We start from the raw sequence: 23,973 nt of genomic DNA, 5'->3' as shown, positions 1-23,973 counted from the left end.
AAGGAACGGAGACCAAATACGGAAAGGTCATTGGACAGGCGACCCAAGGTGGCTCGCACGATTGGGAACTGGATTCAGGCATTTACGGTATTCGGATGCGTAATGGGTCAAAAGCAACTGGAGCGCTGTTCGGAGTTATTTATTTACATGGATTTAATTTACAGTGCATATAAATCTCATGGCGGCAGTGCTTGGCATAGTTATGACGAAGAATTTCGGCGTCTTTCGCTGCAGCCTGATATCGGTTGGGGTGTGAAAGCGACAGACATTTGGTTGCGTCTGATGGCCAAAAGGCCCTTTCAGCATGCGGCCGCCCCCTCAGTTCCCCAAGGTCAAGGGGTGGCCGTGCGAAGACCAGGAGTTTGCTGGCTGTTCAATGAGGGGCACTGCCGGTTTTTTGGCTTATGTAAATAGAAGCATGAGTGCTCCTCGTGCGGCGGCCAGCACATGGCAGTCAAATGTCCAAAACCTAAGCAAAGTCGGGCGATTGGTTCCTCTAATGGGAAAGACCCCAGTGAAGGTGGCAGAGATGGAACCCTGGTTAGACCGATATCCTAATAAAGCAGCGGCTGCGAACCGGTTTTACCTATGGGTTCTTTATTTCTTTAGTTTTTTCACGTTTCCCCAGCTTAGCTCAGAATCTGAAATCAGCAGTTCAGATGCCGCAAATGGTAAGAGAAGATTGCGAAGGAGGTTTCTTTGGGCAGGATAGTAGGCCTGTTTGAATCTGCCCAGTTTGTGAATTTGAGAGTATCCCCCCCATAGGTATTGTGCCAAAGAAGGAGCCCAACAAATATTGCATGATTCACCATCTGTCTTTTCCAAAGGGGTCATCGGTGAATGATGGGATATCTAAGGATGAGGTTTCAGTGTCATATGTTTCCTTTGACAGAGCAGTGTCTTTGCTTCAGGATGCGGGAACAGGTGCCTTTTTGGCAAAATCTGATATTGAGGCAGCGTTTCGATTACTTCCGGGTCACCCTGATTGCTACTACCTGTTAGGGTGTTGCATGGATGGCCTGTTGTATTATGACTCGTGTCTACCAATGGGTTGCTCGATATCATGCTATTTCGAATTGTTTAGCTCCTTTGAGTGGGTAACCTGTTGTGAGACTGGGTCCAGGGTGATCATTATTTGGAGGACTTTCTTTTTGTAGCTAGAGACAGGGCCAGGCGCCAATTTCTGTTGTATTCCTTTAGTATCCTTATGCGACGTTTCAGTGTACCATTGTCGACGGAAAAAAACAGTTGGGCCGGTGCAGTGTTTGTCCTTTCTGGGCATAGAATTAGATTCAGAGGTTATGCTATTTTGCCTCCCAGTGGAGAATGTGGTGCGGATATTGGACCTGATCAACGATTTTCTAGCGGTTTTAAAAAAGGTAACCCTGAAGCAGATGTAATCGCTTTTAGGTCTTTTGGTGTTCGCGTGCTGCATAATGCCCATGGGTAAGGTTTTTTCAAGGTGTTTGTCCCTGGCAACAAGAGCAGTGGTTAGGCCCTAACACCAGATTCGTCTCACCAGCCCCTTGAAGGCGGATTTGGAGGTATGGAGGGTTTTTCTCCAAAGCTATAATGGGAGAAAATGTTGTCAAACAGACGAAGTGTCAAATGAGGAACTAGAACTTTTCACGGATGCAGAGGGTTCCATAGGGTTTGGAATTTGGTTGGAAGGGGAGCTGTGCAAAAACCGCACCCTTTTAGAGCTTTTTCAAATTGTGGTGGAACTGTGGGGATACGAACTTCGGAATAAGAGGGTGCGTTTTTGGTCTGACAATATGTCTGTTGTACAACCTATTAATTTGTCTTCTCTCTCCCTGTATTATCACTATTGAGACATCTGGTTCTTCGCAGTCTGCAGTATAACGTGTGGTTTCGTGCCCGGCATATTCCCGGGGTTAACAACAAATGTGCTGATGCCCTTTCCCGTTTCCGTTGGCAGGAATTCCATCAATTGATGCCAGGAGCAAACAGCGAAGGCAGATCTTGCCCCCAGCTGGTGTGGGACCTGGTGACGAAAGGTTAATGTCATTGGTGAGAGCTTCAGTTGCGGAGTCTATGTGGTCATCATATGGTAAGGCATGGAGAGAGTGGTACGAGATGGTGGGCGAAATGCCAAGGTGGTTTGTCCCAGACCAGCTTCGCGAATCCATTTTGGAATTTTTATTACGTCTCAGGGCACTGGAGGCACCATATTCGACGGCTGTCAGATTTTAGGCATCGGTTTTCATCTTCGTCTGCGGGGTTTGCAGGAAGTGACCAAAGATTTTGTAGTCCAACAGGCATTGAAAGGTTGGAAACGACAACATGTTAGAAAGGAGTCAAGAGTCCGGTTTCGTACAAGCTCCTGGGTCAGTTAATATTGGCACTCGAGTCGGTGTGCACCGATTTGTTTGAGGTGGCTCTTTTTCGGCGCGTTACGTTTAGGGGAGTTGGTTTCGTGTGGGGAGGGAGGTGTGGTTTGGTATGCCATCAGTCTTGGTGGTAGAAAGACTCTGAAAAAGCGACATGGCTCCCACCCTTCAAATAAAATTCAGCAAATTCTTTGCTCCCAAATCCAAAATGTCCCCTCCTGAGCGTCACCGTATGCCTAAACTACAGTTATCCGACACGATTGGCATTACTGTAATAAGGAGAACTCAATTTACAGGGTGCATGTCAAGAGACGCTGAGCACAATATAGGCCAAGTAAAATGGCATTTGCTATCCTACAGAAAAAGCATGGTGTAAAATGTCACAAAGTAAAATCACCTGTGGAACCAAATTAGTCACTGCAGCCCTAGATGAATTAAAGGGGTTATCCGGCTTATTTTGACTTTTTTTATTATTTCACTATTGGGCTACATTGGGGCAGGTAAGTAGATAGTGACCACTTACCTGCCCTGCTGTCAGCCCCTCTCACCCGGCTCAGAGCGGTCATGTGACCACTCCTGCCGCGATTTTGCGGCTTCCGGTCATTTCATGTCAACATGGGCAGGACCAGGTTGACATGCAAATCTGGGAACAGCATGTTGCCACCCTGCTGGGCGGGTACAGTGCGTGGAGTTCCCGGCCCCACTTTCCCTGCACCCGTACTCTCCCCGCAACCTCCCCTTGCACTGCTGTGGGATCCATGAGCTGAAGGGGAGGGACCTGGCGGCGGCTGCCCACGGTGTCACCGCCAGCACCGGGCCCCCTGCTCAGGATCGCACATTTAATTGTATTGGCATCACAGATGACGATACATTTGAAAGCACTGATCAGAGGGAGCGCAGCTTCTCATCACTGCTCGTGCAGTCTGTGTCCTGCTCCCTGCCAGCCCCGCGGCTGCTTAGACTGCAGAATCAGCAGCTTCTCACACTGCAGTGCGGGCAGCCACGGGGATGACGAGCATTGCTGTCAAGAGGTTAGATGAGATCATTACCTACTGTGACGATCTCCTGCTCTCCTGACGTCAGCGCTGTCACTGACTTCCATTGCCCGCCACGTTCTCACATCAAGTCTCGCGGGCGGCCCAAGACTGTCACTAGCGGTGACGTCACGGGCTCCCACAATATTGCTGAGAACGCGGCGGGCAATGGAAGTCAGTGACAGCGCTGGCGTCAGGAGTGCAGGAGATAGTCACAGCAGGTAATGATGTGGTGCCCTGGACAAGCCAGGACGTCACAGTTACTGCAACAACACACCCCACACCCCGGTTAGGCACATCAGTCACACGCAAATCCTTGTTGCCTCCCTCCAGGGGCTGATGTCCACACCAGGTGGGGTGGAGCCAGGTAGTTGGCCCCACCCATTGAGGAGTTCACAGTCCTGGAGGCGGAAATGGAAGTCAGAGAGCAGTTAGGGAGAGTAAAGGAGAAGGAGTGAAGTGGTAGTGGAGCAGACTGACTGTGTCCGGGTACGTGGCCCGGGCACCTAGAGCAAGGTTGGCAGACGGTGGTGACCGTCTACAGGAGAGGCCGATTGACGCATAACCGTAAGGACCGGGGATGGGCGGTGGCCCGCCGGTACCGAACCGGGGAGTGAAGAGAAGCCAGCACCATTCAGCAGGGCCTACGGACCCCGACCAGGTTTGGAGTTGCCGTTAAACCATCTAATTGATTCGCCACTTCTGGGGAGGCTGTAGCCTAGTTTTAGGCTGGGGAGTGTCCAATAACAGACCTCCTTAGTCTGAGAATACCAGACCACAGCTGTCTGCTTTACCTTGGCTGGTGATCCAATGGGGGGGGGGGGGGGCACCCAGTGTTTTTTGTTTTAAATTATTTATTTTAAATAACAGCGTGAGGTGCCCTCTGTTTTGGATTACCAGCCAAGGTGAAGCTACCATCTGTGGTTTGCAGACTGAAGCAGTCTGCTTTAACCTAGCTGGCTACAAAAGATAGGGGGGGGGTCCCCCAGTGTTTAAGTATTCATTTATTTTTTGGGCTAAATACAAGGCTAAGTGTGCCGCCCCCGTGCCCAGCAGCCGACGCAGCTCTGATCCGGACCTTCTCCTTGGGCGGTGGCTCGAGGGTCTCAGGACCCGGGGGTCTCGCGGACACGCCGAATAAATAGAGGGATGTAGTTATACGGGCTAGGCCATAGTGAGTTTGTGATGCCACCCACGGTGTGTGGTGAGGTGGGACATCACCTCTGCTATTGCGGAACACGAAGGGGCGATGTTGGGCAGCAAGTTCTTAACCCCTCCGTGGGTAGGGATGGTGGCCCCGGGGCCCGGTGGCACAGTACAGGGGATGGTGATCACAGGGAGTGTAGTTGTACTCACTTTTAGTAAACACACGAGTCTCTGGTAAACCAAGGTGGTGGTGGCGGCCGGTGACGGTTGCGTTCTGGTCCCCCACCCAGCTGGGGGTCTCTATCTTCTCTCTGCACTGTTTGTGTGTTGGACTGTCCTTGTATAAAGCTTAGGAGTCTGCTCCTGGCTGGATGTGGCCTAAGGAGCCGTGCCCGCAGACGCTGGCCCGTGGGATCTATGGGCCCTGGCAGTGACTTTTTCCTGAATCGGTGCGCTGTCGTCTTCTATGAGGGATTTTAGGTGGGACATGGCCTCTAGTCCTGGCCTCAATTGGTTAATTAGCTGTTTCCAGTGGTTTCTGGTGCCGGCTTCAGGTTCAGAGTACCCCCTTGTGTGCTACGGTTTCCGGGTCGGTTCCCCATGTCAGTACCGGCAGGCTACAACCCCGTCTCGGTCCACCTCGGTTCTACCATCTTCCCGTGTCCTGCTGACGGAGACCACCGTCTGCCTCCTAGCCAGTGGCACCAGGGCTCCTACCCTGGTACCTGTCAGTCAGCTTCAGGCCTGGCCTCACTCCACACTCCTCTCCAAACTGAGCTTTACCACAGATCAGACGCAACTGAACTAGACTCTAGACTGTTTGTTTTTCAGCCCTGGGCAGTCTAGACCCCTGGGTGGGCGTGCACCAACCGCCTGGCCACGCCCACTGGTGTATCTAACTGTCCCTAAGGGGGGGGTGACTAGGGTTTAAAGGTTGGCTGGTGTTGCTTTGTGAGGGAAGGTGTTATGCGGGGGCCTATTTGTGACTACCTGGTTTTTGCCAGGGCGTCACATAAGCACCCTTTAGTGCCACATGAAAGTCACTAAAGGGTGCTTAAAGCTTAAAATATGCAGGGGGGGGGGGGGGGGGTTAGGACATTATATGTCTCTTATCTTTCAATCCCTCTATTCATTAATTCATTCCTCTGTCTATATCTATCCATCTCTATCTACTCATTTATCTTTCTTGCTGCTTCCTTTTTTTGCGGTCCGCAAAAACAAAAAAGAACACGGAAGGCACATGGACCGTATACGGCACGGATGTCACACTGATCCCACATGGATGAATCAGTGAAAAAAAAAAAAAAAAAAGCGTTTTTGCGGATCACAAAAATGGAACGGTCATATGAATCTAGCCTACATGTGTTCCCTATGGGGATAGGAGTCGGTACAAAACGTGTGTGTGTGTGTGTGTGTGTGTGTGTGTGTGTGTGTGTGTGTGTGTGTGTGTGTGTGTGTGTGTGTGTGTGTGTGTGTGTGTGTGTGTGTGTGTGTGTGTGTGTGTGTGTGTGTGTGTGTGTGTTGTTTCCATCCCCTTGGTTACGGATCCTGGTCCTTTGGTGTTGCTAACAGCTTAAGCCAATCAAAATCCTAGGAACACTGCCCACTTTAACCTACCAGACACCATTGGGGGGCCTGAAGGGAATAGAGCCGCCCACATGGGGGGGGGTTGTTGAGGTGAAGATGAGGAAAGTGACAGTTGAGTTGAGACAGTGGAGTGGTGGTGGCTCTCACGAGGAGAGATGTGGCGCCCCTGAGGCTTCCGTCGCCACAGGTCATTGCACCCCATCAGCGGTGTGATGCCCCATTCTGGGAGAGGAAGAGAGTGAACTCCGGTCCCCTGGTAAATCCACACTACACCCATTGCTAGGGACACACAGGACCAGGGAAAGTGGCAGGCAACCCTCCCATGCTGCATGCTGAGAGGGGCTGTAAGACCCATCCCCTGCTCCCATAGGGTGGTAGCTTAGCAACTGGGGAGGTGGGAGGAGCCACCAGAGAGCAGATAGAGAAAGGAAGGTCAAGTTAGTTTCAGTTTACCTCAGGGAGTGAGAGAAGCAGCATGTAGTTGGAGGAGAAGAACGAGAGAAAGGAGGGAGGAGGAGGCCTGCTGGAGGCAGGCAAGGAGGAGAAAGAAAAGAAAGAAAGAAGGAAAGAAAGCTCCAAGTCAGACAGGAGCAGAGGAACTAAAAGAGACGCTTCCTGGTGAAGACCCTGGGACCCATAGGTCCAGGTGACACCACGTAGGAACAGAAGGAGTCGCAGGGCCGCGGGTAGTCCTGTAGGTACCACGAGCAGTCCTTGTTGGGTACCGAAGCCGAGGGCCCAGAGGCGCTACGAGTAGCTGCAGGCTGCGGTGGCCTGGTCCACATTGACATCGGTGGAGCGATTAAGCTGCGACAGGGGACGGTCCCTAGAGACTGGAGGAGTGCAAAGACAATCTCCAAACAGTAAAAACCGAGGCCCAGGGACGTTGCAAGCTCCAGGGCCAGAACCCATAGCAGACCTTCAGAAAAGGGGTAATCAGCCGACAGGTGACCCCCCAGCCTGGAGGCTGTAGTGGAGGCCAAGCCAGGGCCATCCAAACTCGGGCAAGGCTAGTGAAGACAGCAGAGAAGGAGACACTAAGAGAGAGGGGTACCGATTTCACACTCGGAATCACCCAAAAGACGGAGGTCCCTGACAGCGGTCCCAGCAGTCCAAGGGTCCTGCCTGCCCTGACAAGAACTGTGAGTAAAGAACTTGAACTGCACCTCTGAAGTTGCCTCAGTTATTTCATCTGCATAGACATTCACAAGCACCAACTGTGCCCCGGGCATTGCTCTACCTGTGGGGAGCAGTACTACCATTGCTGCCATAACATCATCCCGGAGGCCTCACACAGCAGCGGCGGCTTATTAGCCGCATACCACAGGTGGCGTCACGAACACAAACTTAAAGTCATCAGCCACATATTATACTGACACCCACCAGGGCCACGGAGCCGGGCCCAGCCACCACTGACTACCACCGGACTAGTCCGGCCCGGCACCGGGTGTCCCATAGCCCTGGGGTGGGCGAGTCAGAGACCATGGAGGAGAGCTCCTGTGTACTAGGTGGCAGACGTTGGTCTGGGCCTGGTAGGAGCTGGAACCCCAGTCGCAGGGGACAGTGTCAAGGGGCACGGACTGCCGAGGAGGGTGACCTTGAGCTGTCACCGGGCAGGGGCCAGGGCACGATGGGGTACGTGGACCCCTAGGCTGGAAAGTAGCTTCACGCCAGCTCCAAAATTGGGGTAGTAGTGCTTCGATGGGATAGGACTTTCCCACTACAGTCCAAAGAAATCCTACGCGTGAACCCTGAGAGCAAGCTCACTCCGTTAGCCATACGGGTGTGCGGGACCCGAAGAGTTTTATACCCACGTGTCCAACAGACGAAGGTGCCAAGGACAGGGCCATAGGCAAACAGCAACACCAAGGGCACAGATCCAGGCGTGCTCCCTACAGGCTGCAGTGGCGCTCAGAATTCTGGTTTACAAGCTGTTGGTGTAGTTATTCCGGGACGGAGTGAGTCCATTGGAAACCCCTGTTCCTATCCACAACGGCACCTAAATGCCATACCCATCATTGACGGGCCCTGGGACACAAACTCCTACCCACGGAGGGGGTTAAACATCAGGCTGCAACACCATCGCCACCAGTCTCCCCAATGGCAGCGGTGGTCCCTCACATTACCACACACCATGGGTGGAGCCACGAACTTTCCAAACCCCCCCCCCCCCCCTGTACATATCCCCCCTTTAATAGAGTGTCCGCGTGGACCACTCTGAATCCGGAGACCCCTCGAGCCACCGCGACTCCGGACCCGAGCAGCTCGGCCGCTGGCGGTACACATTCACTTCCTGTACTGCGCATTAGGACACACACACACACACACACACACACACACACACACAAATACACAAAATACACAAACTGTGCGTTTCCCCACCCACCGACCGTCCTGTCGTCTGATTGGTTGCAGTCAGATGTGCCCCCAGCCTGTTACAGTGTGCCTGCAGTCATTGCAGCTCAGGTCATTGTCTACACTCACAGCCGGCAATTGTGTTCTATGGCCGCTCACTAAGATGTAGCAGAGCTGGAAGCGGCATGGGATCTCGTGGATTATGCTAGACCTGCAGAGTGTTTGGGTTAAGTGGTGAAAGGGAGAAATTTTTTATTTTATTACATATAAAAAGATTTTCTTTGTGTTTGTACTTCTGTACCCCTCATCACTAACCCAGGGTTTAATAGCAGCTGTTTGCCACCGCACCAGGGTAATCTAGAAGAGCCAGTAAAGCTCAAAGATTGCCACATCTAATGGATGCGGCATTACTGGCCCCCAGCTGGCTTTGTCTTGGCTAAATAAGGTCTTTTAGGCCGGAATCACACTTGCAAGGGACTCGCGTGAGTCTCGTGTTGCATCACCTGGCACAGCCGCCCACTGACAGGAGCGGGTCAGCCATTGTGTTTCTATCTACCTGCATGCTCCTGCCAGGAGTGTGTGCAGCTGCCAGGTCATGCGATGCAAGTCCCTCGCATGTGTTACTCTGGGTTTATCTTGATACACAACACCGATAAAGCCTGACAGCTGGGGGCTGCAGCTGCGGGCATTATCTGTGCTGGCATCAGAATACAAGGACCCTGCACAGATTATTAATTTATTTTTTTACCACCATACTAACTCGCAGACACTTGCTCTGCTTTCCTCACCCACCGGCTGTCCTGGCACCTGTGATTGGTTGCAGTCAGTTGACACTCAGGGTGGGGGCACGTCTAACTGCAACTAATTACACTGACCACTTTAACCTACCGGACACCATTGAGGGGCCTGGAGGAAGCAGTGCCTCCCGAAAGTAGCTGTCTAGGTTGCAGGTGGTGTCTGGGCCTAGAGGAGTCGGACCCCCGGTCACAGCAGATTGAGGTGAGTTGCCTAGGACCTGTCAAGAGGACAGTCATCAGCCTGGTCCTAGCTCCGGTCCAGAACCAAAAGGCACAGCGGGGTACACAGACCCTAGGTCGGGCGAGAAGCTTCAGGCAACCTGGCAATTAACCTGCAGAGAGCAGCGCCTTTATGGACTGTTCCCACTAGCTCCAAAATCGGGGCACTAGCGCAAAAAAGGGGAATAGGGCCTTCCTCATATGCAGCCCACAAGATCCCAAGCATGAGCCCTGAGAGCAGGCTCCCACACTTGGCCACAGTGGGGAGCGGGGCCCGGCAAGTTGCAAACTACCGGGCCACATCAGTAAAATCTCAACTTTGTGCAAGGAGGCTGGTCTCAGTACACCAGGCAGCACTGCAGGGGACGGGACCCAGACGAAATCCGAGAGAGGCAGCGGCACCTAGAGACTTTGTTTACCCGGTTGTCAGTGTGGCGCCCCTGACTTGGTCAGGCACCACTGAGTACTGCACCCATGCTGGGGGCAGTGCAATACATGTAATCCAGAAGGCTGACCGAGGTGTGACTACACAGGCGCATAGTAATCAGGTCTCACATTGACCTTTGAAAGGACTCCTGAGAGATTCCAGGAGGGGGTGTGGCCTCCATGTCCACTCAAGGGGTATGGTGGAGAGCCTGGTTGCTAGGTGGCGTAGGCAGGCACAGTGGGGAGAGGAAGTAGAAAGGAGTGAGGAGTCTGGAAGTGGAGCTCAGAGAGCAGACGTGCAGAACCCACGAGTGAGCCAGTTTAGAGTGTGCAGCCCAGGGAGAGCAGTCGCAGTAAGAGGACCCTGGAGTTGGGGCACTTGAACAGTGCCCGCACAGTGACTACCGATGGGGGGGGGGGGGAGGGGAGATTGGTCACCTGATAGTGCCACCCAAAATCCACTTAAGGCTAGAGAGAGCAAAGTGGTTGCAGAGTAAGGGGACTACCAGGGAGGTACCAGGCCCGCAAGGGTATCAGGTCCCAGTGCAGAGATAGATTCACCTGTCTTCTGCCAAACCTGCCTGAGGGGGGGGGGGGCACTTCAGATCCTCAAGACAACACTACAGAGTCCACAGCCACATAGCAAAGAGAGGGCCCATAGTTCACAGGAGGCAAGCAGCTGGAGTGACCTGGTCCAGGCTACAAGCAAACGGGCAGAAACGAAGGGAGAACAGGCAGCAGCAACTTCCCTGGGTGACCCCCGTAGGGACTTCAAGTCGGGGTCACCACAAACACAAAAGGGCTAAGGAAGGAGAGTTGGTAGTCACTCATCAGCCAGCCAGAAGGATACCTGGTTCCAGCCTGGTTCATCCCAGCTACGCCCGGGTTACTCACCCTGCCACCTAATGTGAGTAGAACACCTGAAACACATTCTGCGCCTTGTGGTTCCTCACACTTACACAGGGCCCTGGGGCTTGCCTCACTCTCGGGAGGCTACTACAACTGACTGCACCCACCATCAGCCCCAGACACTCTTTAATCTGCAGTGGCGGTCCCCACTGACCGCAATACAGAGAGTGTCGTCATGAAAATCCTAAAGAGAAAGTTCCCTACCTGCGACCAAAGACCGTACCACCACGTGGAGTCCCTGAAAGTAATGCACCGACACAACACCTGTGGGGCTTCACATCAGCATCTGCTTATTGGCTGAGAGAGTACATGAGTGACCCCTGCACTGTGTCCCGCATCACCATCCAGAGTCCCGGAGCCTACCCCTACCAGTGGAGGGTAATAACACATTGCTGCCCCAATCCATCTCCCCGGGTACTCCCAACAAAAGCAGTACTCCCGATTACCGCACACCATGGGTGGCGTCACGAGCTACAACTCCCCTGTAAATATCCCATTTTAGAGTGTGGCCCTTAAGCCCCCAGGGCTGGAGACTCTCGAGCCATGAACTGACACCATCCCGGATCTGAGCAGTTCAATCTGCTGCAGGGGCGCCACAGATACACTGCGTGCGCTCCTACCCCTATCCCTTCAACCAATGTTTTTAATCTCCAAATTTTGGTCTCCAAAGACTTATATGGCTAGAAGATTCCAGAGTGGCTTTGTTTTTTTTTTAATTCAGCAGGTCCCAGTTGTTTGCAAGTTCAACCAGCTTTACTCATTGGTGATTGGCCCTTCACTTTGTATGCCTCATTTGAAAGACAAGGGTGTGCATGTAGTTGGTTGTTGAGAATAATAAAATATGCAAAAATCACACCAAGTCACTGGCCCCCAGCTGGGAGGATCTATGCTCCAGAGAAATATAAAGCCACCATTTCTAATCCATAAGGCATCTCTTCCCAGCAGAACCTTCATGTGTGAAGATTTTTAGCCGAATTAAGCTTCGAGCTCAGAGATCTTCAAATCTTCATTAGACCCATCCAAAAATGTCCCAGGAGACCACAAAGATGGCATCAAATTATGAAAACTTCAGTATGATCAATGAGCAGAACTTAGATTCAGCATCAAGGCTGGCCAATTATGGAATTCAGGACTATCAACCTTCAACCAATCCTCACTTTTGGCTTGATGTGCAACAATACACTTTGCAATCTTCATGGAGGTAACCCAAGTTCCTATATGGCACCTTCTTATGGATCTCAGAGACCATATCTGCCAAAATCATCTGGATTCATTTTGACAGATCAGAGTTGGTTTTCCATAGCTTCTCAGAAGCAACTTTTGAATATAGTAAGGCCTCCATTTTTTTTTTACTCAGTTCTTATTGCTATGGCCATACAAAATACACCTGAACAGAATTGACCCCTTATCCAGACATACCAGTACATGGAGGACAATATTCCTTTTTATAAAAAGCAGGATGGCAAATTCTGTTCTGCACAACTTCTATCAATGACAGTGTGACGCCCTGGGCAAGCCAGGGGTCACAGGTCATAACACCACCACACCCTACACCCCAGTTAGGAACACCTAGGCTAACCAAAAATCCTTGCCTTCCTCCAGGGGCTGATGTCCACACCAGGGGGTGGGCCAGGCGGTTGGCTCCGCCCACCAAGGAGTTCACAGCCCTGGAGGCAGGAAGAACCAGCCAGATTAGTTTAGGAGGAGGAAGTAGAAGGAGTAAACAGTGAGAGTAGAGACAGTGGAAAGTGACAGTTAAGGAAGCCTGAAGTTGGTCCGGGTGTGTGCCCCGGACTGTGACAGCAAGGTCAGCAGACGGCGGTGATAATCTGCAGAGGGACTGCTCGGAGGTTGCTGGAAGGACCGCGGATGGGTGGTGACCCGGCGGTCTGGAGCAGTATACGAAGGTCAGCACCAGGGCAGGGGCCTTTCGGATCCCGGCAAGGCTAGGAGTCGCCATAATTTGCCAAATCCGTCAGTGAAGGGGACGTCTGTCTCCTAGCAACCAAGTCCCGATTGAAGGCAACAGTCCATGGGAAGGAGAAACAGATGCTACGATTACTTACTAAATGGGAAACTGCTGGGGAAATCAGACATGGAAAAAGACTTAGGCATCTTAGTGAATAAGAATCTAAATTGGAGTGCCCAGTGTCAGGCAGCAGCCACCAAAGCAAATAGGGTGATGGGATGCATTAGAAGAGGTCTGGGGGCACGAGATGAAAACATCATTCTCCCTCTGTACAAATCACTAGTCAGACCACACTTGGAGTATTGTGTGCAATTTTGGGCGCCGGTGCTGAAGAAAGACATTACTGAACTTGAAAGGGTTCAGAGGCGGGCTACTAAAATAATAAATGGAATGGGTGCATTACAATACACGGAAAGGTTATCAAAATTAGGTCTATTTACTCTAGAAAAGAGAAGACTTAGGGGAGACCTAATAAATATGTACAAATATATCAGAGGGCCATATAGAGATCTCTCCCATGATCTGTTTGTACCAAGGACTATGACAAGAACAAGGGGGCATTCTTTTCGATTGGAGGAAAGAAAATTCCTACATCAGCATAGAAGAGGGTTCTTCACGGTAAGAGCAGTGAGGCTCTGGAACTCTCTTCCTGAGGAAGTAGTGATGGCCAACTCACTGAATGAATTTGAGAGGAATGGATGCATTTCTTGTTAGCAAAAGTATAGAAGGTTATAAATAGCATAATCTTACAGGTAGATAGAAGAGCGACCTAGATTATTAGAGGAATGGGTGGGCTGCAATACCAAGACAGGTTATTAAACTTGGGGTTAGTTAGTTAGGAAAAACAAAGGCTTAGGGGGATCTAATCACAATGTATAAATATATGAGGGGACAGTACAGAGACCTTTCCAAAGATCTCTTTACACCTAGGCCTGCGACTGGAACAGGGGGCATCCGCTAAGTCTTGAGGAAAGAATGTTTAATCATAATCACAGATGAGGGATTCTTTACTGTACGAGCAGTGAGACTATGGAGCTCTCTGCCGTATGATGTTGTAATGAGTGATTCACTACTAACATTTAAGCAGAGCCTGGATGCCTTTCTTGAAAAATTTAATATTACCAGTTATGTATATTAGATTTTATGACAGGGTGTTGATCCAGGGAACTAGTCTGATTGCCGTATGTGGAGTCAGGAAGGATTTTTTTCCCCATTGGAGCTTATTTGACACATTGGGGTTTTTTTGCCTTCCTCTGGATCAACATGTTAGGCTACAGGTTGAACTAGATGGACTTAGAGTCTCCCTTCAACCTTAAAAACTATGAAACTATGAAACCGTAACGGAGAGACACCGCCACCGCCAGGGCACCAGTTTCTCAGGGCCAGCGCCTGCGGGCAAAGTAGGGCTCCTCCGGCCCATATCCAAGCCGGGGAGCGGGTTATCGGTGGGAACCCATCGCAACCATCATCTTAGGTGCAGGAAAAAGGGACCGTCACCTACTGGGGAAAGCAAGTGCAGCCGCCCATGGGAACAGTCTTTCCAGCCGTGTGTTTTACCGACAACTGTGTCATCGTCTCAGGCTGAGTGAGTACCACAGTGCCGCAAGGCACAGAGCTGCCCCCCGCGTCCCTGCACCCCACCAAGCCCTGCATCACCCACTTCATCACTGGGCCCCGGGACAACAACCCCCTACCCACGGAGGGGAGAACCAACAACTTTGCTGCTCCCTGTCATCAGTCCCCGGGATCCCCATACAGAGCAGCGGTGGTGGCAACAAATCACCACAACCGTGGGTGGCGTCACGGACAATAAACAATCCCCACACCCAAACCCCTTTCACTCACGGGCGAGGAGCGCCGCTCGAGTCCCCGGGATCCGGCCCATCGCTCGAGCCACCGAGCAGCGGCAGGCCGCAGCAGCCGGACCCGAGTAGTGGGAGAGCGCGGCGTCCCCTCCTCCGCCCGCGACAACAGCTTTAAAGAAAATGCCAAGAGATGAGGATGACCCAGGTAAGATTATGATTGAGATCATTCTATATATCATCTTATATATTTTACTGTTGCAATAGTATAAAAGTCGCCCTTGATTTTGTAATTTAATTTCATTTTTTTTTTTAATTAAAAATATGTTGACTTCTAAATATACAAAAAAAAAAAAGTTAATTTTTCTATTCATGGACTTCTTACTCTCAAACGGCCTAAAGCGGGCTTTACACACACTACGATATTGCTAGCAATATCGAGCGTGTAAGCACCCGCCCCCGTCGTGTGTGCGATATCGTGTGATCACTGCCGCAGCGAACATTATCGGGGGGAGGGATGTTCGGCATCACAGCGACGTCACCACGACGTCATTAAGCGGCCGGCCAATCAGAAAATGTTAGTAAAATTATATATACACATATTACACAAGTATAATAGAATTTATTATATAATTTTTTTTAAAATGAATTAAAGATTAAAGAGGAACACACACACACACACACACACACACACACACACACACACACACACACACACACCTCAAAAGTTTGTGTGGTGTGTATCAGTAAAACCTATTTTTTCCCCACAGATTTTTTTTCTAATATCTTCTACTGTATTTATATTAGGTATTTAAGCACTATTATATTTTTATTTCTTTGTTTATATTTTATATTATCTTTTACAATGTTTAGGCAAAGGCAATTGCTGGACCCTGGATCCCAATTGCGAGAAGATAATGGACGATGGGAACTTCCGCAGGAGAAGGCGGCGCATATCAAAATCCAACAAGACTGACGCTGTCACGGCTAAAAGAGAAAAAATGTCCTCGGCTCTAGGGAGGGAAGGTGGGGATAGCCCATCTATGGTCACCCCATGATCCCCAGTGGTGGAAGCCTCCTTAGAAAACCAGAAGAGCACATCTCTCCCTGGAATCAGCTCTACCCCTTGTTTTAATAAACTTTAGCAGTATGACCTACTCCTTGGACTTCAGCTCCGTGAACAGGCCGGTGTCTCTGGGGCTGGTGAATGATATCTCCCAGCAGAACTTCTCTGCGTTAAGCAGTTTCACCCCAAGCTCTGTGGTGGGACCATCTGCAGATTTTCAGGACACATTACACAACAGAGGTCCTTTCACAGACTCCCATCAAAGCAGCCAATTCCACAGCCATTTCTACAATGATCTCAGCATTGACAGCCTTATTTACTCCAGTGACGGCAGAAGAGCGCATCCTCAAGAGCTAGGTCATGCCGGCTGCTGTTGAGATAACTTTTTTGGGCTTCTGCTGTTTATCATAAAGATTCTGTAGAACTTTTTAAAGCGATAACCATAAAAATGACACCACAGTTATCTGCCATGTACATATAAAATTAAAGCAATATAAAATTCCACATATATTTATTAATCTAAGATTTTCCAATAAATCATTTAACAAAAGATCAAAAAGGTTAACTAAGCTTTGTTATTGTTTGGGAAAGAAGAATCTAAAAGGGAGGGGCAGGGAAATTAAACAAAAATCGCACTGCACTTGCATGTTATGCGATGTCAGTGCGGTGCACTCAGACAGATGTGTCGCCAGGGGCTAAGGGGATACTCCGAACCTGGCCAAGGGGTCGCTTCTGGAAAGGGGATCACTGTGTCGTGACCTGGTCTGTGATCCCTCGTTCAACAATAAGAAGGGGGGGGTTATGTATGTGACATCACTCGTCAAATGTGATCAGAGATGACCACCACTGCTGCAGAGCCTCCGGGGGTGATTGATGGCAGCTTGAGATGGAACAGCTCCCCACGGGTAGAGCCTTCTCCCCGGGGCAGTTTGATGGTCTAGTCTATGGCGGGAAGGGGGGGGGGGGGGGGGGGGGAGTGCAAGACACAAGCACAACAAACAAGCAGACCCATGGTTTTGCAGTTCCTTAGCCTTTACTGAAGATGGCATTCAGCAGAGTACTGTCCACGGAGTCTGTCAGGATTTCTCCCACACAGCTGGGTCGCTTTGGCTCCCTTTTCTGCCCTGTGCTTGTGTGGCCCTGCTGCTGTATAAACTAGGCAGCCAGCCCTATTCTCCTCCCGGGTACCGACCTGACAGGCAACTCGAGTCCTTACTTGTATGTTCCTGAACTCTGTGGTGTTGCTGTGTCTGTGGTAGAGGTGAAGAATCTGGAATTTTCACTTCTCCTCCGGTGTTAGATGTGCGGTGTGTAATCTGCACAGCCTCGGATCTGGCATCTGTTCTATGCACTCCACTGGGGTGAGTTCAGCAATACTCTTTCACCCAGGTATGTTCCTCTGTCTCCTTTCCTCAGACCCTTGGCTTAGGCCTGGAATTGGTCAGCGGATCCTGTGGTGAGCTTGAACCAGCTCCAACCTGAAGATCCTTATTCCTCAGTCTTCCCTGGAACTGAACTGAACAGACTGAACTGACCACTTCCTCTCCACACCAGAATATACAGGGAAGCAGCTTGGTCTCCCCCTTCTGACCTGGAGGTATTTGTGTTGTGTGGGGAATTAACTGTGTTACTGTGGCATATGAACCCTGGGGTGCTACACAGACAGCGGAGGAGATGGAAGAAAGTGTTCCCTCCATCTTCTCCGTAGCTGTGATGTGATCACATCACATTCGCATGACCCTCGGCTGACACCCGGAGCAGAGGGTCATTAGCATATCGCTTCTGATGCTCTCGCATTGGAAGCAGTACAAGTGGAAAAAGAGCCCTTATAGCGAGTGGCTCCATCAGGAGTTTTGTCTCAATAGCATTTTTTCGTGAGATGTCCACAGAAACTCTGACATAAGTGCTCAACATAGAACACAAAAAATGTGATCCTTGTCAAATGTTACCAATAAAAAAAAAAAAAAAAAAAAAAAAAAAAAAAAAAAAAAAAAGTCCCTATTCAGATGTCATGTGTTATTCCAAATATAGGGGTTTTCACTAGTGATGAGCGAGTACCAAAAAGCTCGGGTGCTCGAGGCTCGGGCCGAGCATCCCAAGATACTCGTGTACTCGGCCCGAGCACCGAGCCCAATGTTATCCTATGGGAGACCTGAGTATTTTTATGAAATGACCCCCGGCAGCATGTAGAAACCCTAAAAATGTCACAAACGTCTCAGAAGAGTGCTCAAATGACATGGCAACAGCATGGGGAAGACCCCTTGAAGCATTTATCACTCAAAAGTCACAGCTGTGAACAATTTTGTCCGAGTTTTACGGACTCACCAGAAAACCTTCCAAAATGACACCAAAATGAATTTATGGCGGAAATGTTAAGGGCACATACCCAATAGTGAGAGCTGGTGTATGTTACTTTTGGAGATTACATGAAAGATTTTACGTGAAAACATTGTGTGGCACTCAGATGTCCAAAACGCACATTTTGTGCTTTTTACTAGTGATGTCGGTTATTTTTTTTTTCTTTCATTCTATCTCCCTCAGTCCGTCGGTCGGTCTCTCTCTGTCTTGTCTGTCGGTTAGTCTCCCCCCTCTCTCATACTTACCGTTCCCCGATCACTGCCGCGGCGCTGCACAGATGTTCACTAAACTCCGGCGGCTTTTCCTCTTTTGAAAAAGCCGGCCGCTCATTAAACAAACAATCTCGTATTCCCTGCTTTTCGGCAACTATGATTGGTTGCAGTGAGACATGCCCCCCACGCTGAGTGACAGGTGTCTCACTGCACCCAATCACAGCAGCCGGTGGGCGTGTGTATACTGTGCACTGAAATAAATAATTAAATAATTTAAAAAAAAAAACGGTGTGCGGTCCCCCCAATTTTAATACCAGCCAGATAAAGCCATACGGCTGAAGGCTGGTATTCTCAGGATGGGGAGCTCCATGTTATGGGGAGCCCCCCAGCCTAACAATTTCAGTCAGCAGCCGCCCAGAATTGCAGCATACATTAGATGCGACAGTTCTGGGACTGTACCCGGCTCTTCCCGATTTGCCCTGGTGCGTTGGCAAATCGGGGTAATAAGGAGTTAATGGCAGCTCATAGCTGCCAATAAGTCCTAGATTAATCATGTCAGGCGTCTCCCCGAGATACCTTCCATGATTAATCTGTAAATTACAGTGTACACACACACACACACACACACACACAATTAGAAATAAAGAAAAAAAAAAACAAAAAACAAAACAATTCCCTCGTAACCAATTTAATAAGCCCCAAAAAGCCCTCCATGTCTGGCGTAATCCACGGACCTCCAGCATCGCTTCCAGCTCTGCTACATGAAGGTGACAGGAGCTGCAGAATACACAGCCACTCCTGTCAGCTTCACACAGCAACTGAGGTGAGTAGCGTGATCAGCTGCTGTCAGTCAGGTAACTCACGGCCACCGTTGGATCCAGTGGTGGCCGCGGATAAGCTTAGTGACAGCTCAGACTGATATTGCTAGGCTGGGGGGCTCCCCATAACGTGGGGCTCCCCATCCTGAGAATACCAGCCTTTAGCCGTATGGCTTTATCTGGCTGGTATTAAAATTGGGGGGGACCGCACGCCGGTTTCATTATTTATTTCACTGCACAGTATGCACACGCCCACCGGCTGCTGTGATGAGGTGCAGTGAGACACCTGTCACTCAGCGTGGGGGCGTGTCTCACTGCAACCAATCATAGGCGCCTGTGGGCGAGGAAAGCAGGGAATACGAGATGGCTGTGTGCAGAGCACAGCGCGCCCGCCGGTGTAAAGGCTCGGTCACGCTGTGCGGGCCGGCCAATCACTGCAATTCCACAACTAACAGGGCTGTGGCATTGCAGTGGTCTGCCAGACAATCCCTGCATGAGGGCTGGCTCTCAAAAGAGTGCCAACATGCAGGGGTAATGAAAAAATAGAGCAGCGCATATGAGAAGTACCCGTGGATATAGGAGTAAGTTTAAAAATTTGGTTTTGCTCACCTGATGAGGTTGTGCGCCCTCGCACAACCCCGGTGTTAGTTAAAAGAATCCTCCGGGTTGGGGGGTTCCTGGTGTCACCGCTGATGGATCGTTGCTTTGTTGGAGGCGCCCGGGTTAGGTACCGCTCGTTACTCCTAGGATTCACCGGCACTGTGGATCCTGGAGTGCTGAATGCGATCCGCCGTCCTCCAGCTGGAGATTCCACGTTAGGATTAGAGATTCCTGTGTCTTTCAGCAGCTCTGACCGAATTCCCTTAGAGGGAGTAGGCATATAGTAGAAAAATTTTTCGGTCTTAGTGAGCGCTAATGATTGGTTGACAGGCTCCGTCAGTAGATTAATTTTATTATTAAAATATTAGAGAGCTCCTGTTGGTTACATACAACGCGTTTCAGCAAATAGTCTGTTGCTTTCCTCAGGTATAACAGGAGTAGTTGGCATACAATAAATTTATAAGAACCCCACAGGTGGAATCTGTGGGTGTGCTGTACAATTAAATCATTGGTTCATTTGGCCCTAATGGTATTTTTTTCTTATAATAAATCGGGGTATACATGATAAAACACTTATTTTGGATCCCATTGGGAACAATATTGACTATAAGAGATATATAATATATATAGTAAAAAATAGCAATATATAAAAACAGTAATAAAGGGAAGTTCATATTAACCATAAAAATTGCTGTCAAATTTAGAAATATAATCAATATATTTATACTCTTTTGTGTGCATACTATAAAATCTTTGTACTTTAAAATTAATTTGTTCAAAAAATTTTAAAAAAATTAAAAAAAAAAAAGTTTGTCATAAAACCATTAAAAGATTATAAAAGTAGTACAAATGGGATATCAAACAAATAGAGATCTTTACATTATTTGGCTACATTGTCCAGTGTTAGGTTTTGTCCTTCTGGGGCCAGAGTGCCCAGCTTAAAGATCCAGTAACGTTCTTTCCTGATTAATTTAGTTAGTGCTTGTGGATCTTTGCTGTTGATGGAATCTATGATCGTAAGTGTCATTTTTTTCGTGATCCCTATTGTGCTGGGTACTATAGTGTTTTGAAATACTATGTAATGTATAGCCAATTTTAATATTGTGTCGATGTTTATTAAGCCTAGAGTGCATTTCTTGTATCGTCCGACCCACATATTGAGTGCCACATGGGCATTCTAACAAATAAATTACATATGCGGATTGGCAATTAAATTTATGTTTTATTGGAAAAGTTTCCCCTGTGGTTTTTGAAGTAAAGGTTTTTGCTCCTTTTTTTATTGTCTGACAACATAGGCATCTAGGTGTTTTACAGGGATAACAGCCCCAGGGGCCCGGGTTGTCAGCTTTAGTTGTTATTGATTTTATAGAGGTGTTGCTGGGTGCAATCATGTTACCTATACTCTTATTTTTCTTGTATATAACGATTGGTCTATGAGGTATATATTCTGTTAGGATGGGGTCATTTTTTAATATAAACCAGTATTTATTCAGTAGTTTTTCGATGTGGGTTCTTGGCTGGCAGAATGTAGTGACTAAACTCCATTTTGAAAATTTATTTTTTCCTTCTTTTTCTGTCATGTTCTCTTGTTTAGATTGTAGGCATTTTTCTTGGGTAAGGGAGTTTGTTTTTTTAAAAGCATCCCGAATTAACTTTTTCGGGTATCCTTTCTCTATAAATCGCTGTTTGAGAATTTTGGATTCGTTCTCATAATCCTTATCTGCCGTGCAGTTTTTCCTTATCCTCCTATATTGTCCATATGGGATATTCCGAACCCATCTTGGTAAATGTCCACTGTCAAATTTCAGATAGCTGTTAACGTCCTCGGTCTTAAAGTGAGTTGATGTTGTAATTTTTCCAGTTTCATTAAGGGTAATCTGTAAATCCAAATACTGAATGGTTTTATCAGAGTAATTAAATGTGAAAGATAGACCCCAGTCATTCTTATTTAGGTCTTTTATGAATTCTTCTGCTTTTATAAGTGGACCCCTCCATATTAGGAAGAGGTCGATGAAACGACGGTAAAGGACTATATGTTCTTTATATTTTGACTGTGCGATGGAGACGGATTCAAATGCACCCATAAAAATATTAGCATAGCTTGGTGCGAATCTCGTCCCCATCGCACAGCCCCTGATCTGTCTATAGTGGGATCCTTCAAAGGTAACTAAATATATTATTCTCTAGTATAAACTCTATTGCTGTTAATAAAAATTGTCTTTGAATTAAAGGGATTTCTATGTCTTTTTCCAAAGTTTCATCAATAGCTTGTAGTCCCCTGGCGTGTGCCATGTTGTTGTATAAGGCGCACACATCCAGTGTGAGCAAGATGCTATCCCTTAATGGGGGTAGGTTTAATATTTCTTTTATTAACTGAGTTGAATCTTTAAGGTAGGAGTCCTGTTGGACTACATATTCTTGTAGAAACAGGTCTACATAATGGGAGAGGTTACTAGTAATAGAATTTACCCCTGAAATTATCGGGCGTCCTGGTGGGTTTATTGGGTCTTTGTGTATTTTAGGTAAATAATAAAAATATGGCATCATGAAATTTGTAATGTTTAAAAAAATTTTCTCTTTTTTGTTTAGTAGTCCTTTCTGTGAAGCTTCCTTAATGATCATATTATAGTTATTAAAAATTTGAGTTGAGGGATCCTGTTTCAATGGTTCGTAGTAATCTCTGTCATTAAGAATCTTTTTACCTTCGTTGATGTACCATGATCTGTTCATTATTACTATCCCTCCCCCCTTTGTCTGCCCTTTTAATTATATTGTCATTCCCTCGTAGTGTAGCGATTGCTTTTAGTTCTCCTGGTGTGAGGTTATTTTTTATTTTTGGGTTAGTATATGATCTGATATCTTTTAATACTATTTGTTGAAAAGTTTCTACATGTGAACCCTTATGATGTAATGGATAATATTTGCTTGTAGTATTTCTCGGGTCCACATGTTTGATGGTCATCTGTGCTTCTTCATTAGTATCCTGATTTTTTTGTGTGTCTTGTCCTTGCTTGCTTTTTCCTTTTTCTATTAAAAAGTGTCTTTGTATTGTAATTTTTTTGAAAAAATTGTTCAAATCTAGATAAAGGGAAAATGGGTCTAATCCTGAGTTGGGACTATATGACAAGCCGTGCCTCAGGAGTGATTTTTCATCCTCCGTTAGTGAATTGGAGATATTAAATATCCCTATTTTTTTCTGCTTCTTTAGTTTTGTTTTTCTTTACTTTTTCTATTTTATTTAATTTATCTGATTGTTTCATAACTGGCTCTATATTGTTTTTATTTTTTTCTGTATGATCTCTTGTTTGTTCACTGCTTCTTCCTCTATTTTGTCTGGCTCCTCCTCTGCATCCTCTCCTTCTCTTTTTCTCTTGGACTGGCGTCCTGGAGCCACCCGAAAATAATGAGTGATTTTCATATTTTTTAGTTCATTAGATTGGACGAGACTTTTTTCTGTTTGATTGTTGGTGTAATTTCCTGATTTTGAAGGGTATGTAGTTCCATTAATTTGTGTGAGATTTTTTTTGATAGGTTCTTCGTGTAGTGTTATTATTGATAAATCAAGGAATTTTGTGATATCCTCATTATCTATATTTTCATTTTGTATCTCGTTGGTTTCTAATAGTATGTTTTTATTGGGGCTATTCCTAATATTGTTGTTCCTATTAGTGGGGGCTGACGTTGTATTAGGGGTTATATTATTTATATGACTGCTTGTTTCTATCATAGGTGTTATTATTAGAGGGGTATCACTAGAAATTGGCTCAATGGTTTTCTTTTGGTTGGTCCCATTATGGGGGATGGGTTCAACCTCCATGGATATTATACTTTGATCAAGGGATGGAGATTTATTATCAATCGGGGTATTTAATTCCTTGTTTGTTATTTTGTTATTTTTAAGTTTGGATCTGTGTTGTTCATAATTCCTTTGTTTTTCCGACATTAAATAGTTATATGATCCTTTGGATTTTTCTTCCAAATTAGTAGTATTTCTTTTTTTATTTTTGTTGTTTTATTAATTATTATTATTATTATTACAGGTTTATTTTTATATTGATCCTTTGAGTTTATTATTTTATTCTTATTTTTATTTAATTGTGGGGTATTTTTAGCAGTATTATCCGTATTATCTAGACTTAGATGGTTAATTTCAGTTTCCATATTTTCATTAACATGCAGGGGTAAAGACCACGAGTACAGCACGAGTATCCCGCCGAGTAGCCAGAGTACAGCGATACTCGTGCGAGTACAGAGTAATGACAAGCGTACTCGCTCATCACTAGTTTTCACGTTATTGGTGGTAGAAAGGCTCTGAAAAAGCGAC

The 23,973-nt window shown here is 47.6% G+C and overlaps 1 pseudogene; it reads left to right on the top strand.

Annotated features, from left to right (window-relative positions):
* Positions 1–418: 418 nt before the first annotated feature.
* Positions 419–16,038, top strand: LOC142256640 (forkhead box protein I1c-like; annotated as a pseudogene).
* The last annotated feature ends 7,935 nt before the right edge of the window (positions 16,039–23,973 follow it).

Source organism: Anomaloglossus baeobatrachus, chromosome 1 (assembly GCF_048569485.1).
Source record: "Anomaloglossus baeobatrachus isolate aAnoBae1 chromosome 1, aAnoBae1.hap1, whole genome shotgun sequence".
In the NCBI taxonomy this organism is placed as follows: Eukaryota; Metazoa; Chordata; class Amphibia; order Anura; family Aromobatidae; genus Anomaloglossus; species Anomaloglossus baeobatrachus.
This window is presented reverse-complemented; position numbering and strand designations above follow the sequence as displayed.